Raw genomic sequence first — 4,755 nt, 5'->3', positions numbered from 1 at the left:
AATCTTAAAAGCAAACCAAATTTAGGAATGTATCCTGCCCAAATTCCTAAAACATTCCTTCTGACTCACAATGTTACCAACAAAGCAGAATAGGATGCTAGCGATATCTAACAGAAAAAACAGAAATTAATATCAAACTACACAGTCGATACGGAAGACAAGTACCGCAAAAATTCATGACTAAGGACCTACATTAACATTTAAAATATATTCTTACGTCTCATGTTCTGAAATATCGACATCGAAAAATTAAATCACTAGTCATCATATCAGATATTAACATTATAAAAAAAAATCATATTTGCTAAGATTTGAAAATCTGATATATTTATTTAACAAAAAGCTAAGCAAACAGCGAAATAAATAAGAAACAAATCTAACAGATATATAATTTACGTTTCAAAATAAAATATAATTCCATTATGAGATATCCTGATCTAAATATTATCAATATTATGAACTAACTAACACATATACGAATAAACATATAAATATACAACACTCATGAATTTTTCTTATAACATTAGCTTTGCAAAACATTTAATCATTGATAGTTTTGCAAAACAAATAACAAAAATCCTAAAGGAAAGCCTACGTAATAAAGATAAACCTAAAGGCAAAAATTATATTCTACCATAATCTAATTATATCTACGTAATTCTACACAAGAATCACATCCCATATAATATATCAATATTTTATACATTCATTGTCACGAAAGTATAAAATATTAATAACTACAAGCATGAATAAAAAAAGCAACACTACTATTATCACTTTTATTCGAAGCAACATTACCAACATTATATTACATTATAATAATAATATATACATATTATTATATAACATGAATATATTATATTATAACGATAGTATACATGCAATCGCAAATATATTCTACTCGAAGCAACACTTCCATACGTTATCTCATATTTTAAAAAATACATCCATCCATAAATTTGATTAAATTTATCCTAAAAGCAATTTGGCTAATACGATTTTTAAGAAATACCAACTCGAAATAATCTCATTCTAATGTTCTAAATGTCTAAGTCCAAAAATAATGTCTTTCTACAAAAAATGATCTAAACTCGTTTGGGGAGTCTATCTATGGAAAAATCTCAATCAAACAACGAGAGGTAAATGAAATACGAGTATGCTTCCATTAGTTATCCACTGAAACGAATTAGAAACGAGTGAAATTAGATAAAGGACAAGGTAAAAATTATATACTTACTTTTGAACCGATGATAAAACCACGTTTCCTGAATACATAGTCCGGTGCTGAGACTTAACCTATACCTGAAACCAACTTATTTAGAAAATTAGTACAGAGAAAGAACAAAAAAATGAAAAAAGGAATAATTAAAATAATACGATACAGAATAAAAAGTTTTATAACGAACATTCACGATCATCGATACCAAAAAACTTATATTCCAAAAATCTTAAAAAGTAAAAAAAAAAAAAATTACGTACACGTTACAGTAATATTTTCTGCAAACGCAAAATGTGACAAGGGATGCTGAAAAAGAAAACAATTTAGTAGCCAGAAGGGCCACTAATACAAAAATATCTTCCACTCGATATAAACCCGAATAGCAAACCGATATAGTGGAATATTCATTTTACATCGCAACACTATTAAACTAATACTCTTTTTCGCGAAAAAGAAAATTAAATCGATCGCGAAGAGTGCATTGTTATACTTATCGAATTATTAATGAAAAAGAAAAAAAAGAATAAAAAAAAGAGTTGAAAAATTCCCGAAAATAATCAAATATTTACGCAACGCTACTATATGCACTCAAATTTAAATAAAGCAATATAGATAGAAAAAATCCAGTGCAGCCTCCTTAATGACTGCCTGGTGTAATCACTCTTGTTAGCTTTTTTAGCCATTAAAGTGATTCAGGAACAGGAACATCAATACCTCCACACTATTGGTGGAAGAAACTTGGGCAATTAATATTCGCAACGCTACTTGAACAAACACGATTATTTATCAACGCAACGCTATTTGTTCCGTTTGACTAGAAAAATATTATTCATAAAAAAAAAAAAAAATAAAAAAATTTATTGATTGTAATTGACACAAATTTTAATATTACTTTATAAGAAATAATAACGAATTATAAGAAATTCGCGATATCTTTTAAAACGCAACACTAAAGCAAACGCGATTGTTATTTATTCGCAACTCTAATGCAAACCGTAACTTATTTATCGCAACTCTAATGCAAACCGTAATTTATTTATCGCAACACTAATTGAAAAATCGCGATTGCCCATTTGTCCATGATGATCGTACGTTGGGCCGGAATGCACATCGGCCAAATAAATACAACTACTACACAACACACACAACTACTATTCTACTACTACTAACTACTACTGCTACTGACTCTAAACGAGCATAATGACAAAGTAGTAACAATGACTTCCCATTCTGTGGACCCAAACAAGATCCAAAAAATGAGAAGCCATTCGTTGCAGCCCCTCTTCGTGACAGTTTGTCGAGGCCTCTTCGGTCTTCCTCCTTCGGGCGCAATGCCCGCTGAAACTTAAATCTAGGCTCGAGACTCACTAATCGTAAACCAAAAAAAAAAGAAAAAAAAAAGTCTAAATCGCGGAAACTGATGCACATGGACGACTAACGATCATTGATGACCATTGTCCGTACACGTGCAGAATCTCGAGCGCAACGTTCGTTTCGAAACCAAATCGCGACCGCGACCGCGGAATTCGAAAAATCGAAAGCAAAGCCAGAACCGAGTGATCGGTCGATGATCGCTCGTCTCAGCCTTACACTCGTCTTTCAAATTTGATTTCCTGAAACAGATTGTCACGCGAAAACGCGCCTACCCGACCAGAGACTGTGACAATCTGCCCGGCCCTACCTACTTATAATTAACATTCGCACCAGAAAGTATGCTACCTATCCTACCTAACCCTATATTTAAAAAAAATGGCAAAACGGGCACACCAACACATTCATTCCACGATTCTCACGCATAATGCTCGGGCGCAAAAGCCTACACTAGGGAAAGCGTCCCGGGACACCTCCGACACCCGAGCTTGGCACGCTACTTTCACACTCTAACTTTACGTACCATTTTCCTGAAATCGACTGACGATGGCTAGCGACCATTGCGTAAAACGCGATAAAAATATTTTAATCGTACTTGTAATTCTATTTATCATTGAAAAAAAGATGATATTAATGAATTAGATAATAGAAAATTTGATAACCAACATAATTATAATTTGCAATTAATTTCGTAGAGATATATATAATGTAATTTCATAGAGATATATATAATGTAATTTCATAGACATATATATAATATAATTTCATAGACATATATATAATATAATTTCATAGACATATATATAATATAATTTCATAGACATATATATAATATAATTTCATAGACATATATGTAATTTCATAGAGATATATATAATATAATTTCATAGGAAGTGTAATAATAAATACGATTGGAAATTGTCATGAAAATTAGTAATAATGATTGAAACGATAATCGTAACCGACGCAATTCCACAGCCTAACCACACACACAAAATGTGGAAAATACGTCGTGCACGATCACTAACTCATCGTCAGTCGCTGAAAAATTTGCATTAACTTATCGACTAGTCGTCATACCCATCGCCTTTCTCTCACCCAAGTAGCATCTGAGCACGTGAGCGAGATCCTGGCAATGGATACGGAAAGGGTTAAACCTGAAAATCCTGAGCTAAAAAGAGTTATTAGAATATCTAACGAGCTAATATTCTGTAGTTCAAGATTCAACTTTGATAAATTTACTTTACAAATTTAACTTTACCAATTAATTTTATTTATAAATATCAATTAAATGATTAACTGTTAATAATATTTTAGAATATATCAAATATGTAAATATGCGAATGACAAATAAGAAATTTATTTATGAAAATTTGTAATAAATATATATATCGTTATTGATAATAAGAAATAATTAAATTTAAATTGAAACATATATATGATGAAATAACCTCAGGCGATCTCTTCATCGAAGCATTTTCGGAAATACAAAAACTAGCATTCGAAACGTCTTGCTCCGATTCAGAAATCTACCTGTCGCGAAGTATCTTCTTCCACATGAAATTTCATTTTTTTACGAAAAGAATACAATATTTTTTTATATTACAATGTTTCGAAACAAGGTTTGTAACGAAGAAATCAAATAATCGAATGTTATCGCGAAATCGAGGATAAAATTAATTATTGTTTATTGTAACGAAAATAAAGGATATCCGACTTCTCCGCTAAAAGAAGTTTCATTGAAAATCGTTTCTATATTTATCCTTTCCTTCAATAATGATTGATTTTCATAACTGTATATTTATACGATTGTTTCGCTTCAATTTTATAAATGATTATAACCGAGATATTTTCAATCTGATTATTCCTCGATCAAACTAATTATTTATTCTAATAACTAGATATGTTATATTAATATTAATTATAATGTTATTTAATACAGAATTAATCATCAATGTTATCTTAAAAACGCGACGTGCAAGAAGATCTATCCTGATCTAATAAATAAAATACAAGACAAAGAGATGTTACTACTCACGGGTATGATAAATACCCGTGGTCACTATGCTCGTGCAAAAATCTACGTATACAACCAATCACCCGTGTCGATCTGGACCTTTCGCCCTACGACATGATTGAGTGATCGGAGGAACATAAATGCATGC

The sequence above is a fragment of the Apis mellifera genome, linkage group LG9, assembly GCF_003254395.2.
Source record: "Apis mellifera strain DH4 linkage group LG9, Amel_HAv3.1, whole genome shotgun sequence".
In the NCBI taxonomy this organism is placed as follows: domain Eukaryota; kingdom Metazoa; phylum Arthropoda; class Insecta; order Hymenoptera; family Apidae; genus Apis; species Apis mellifera.
Note: the sequence above shows the minus strand (reverse complement) of the source record.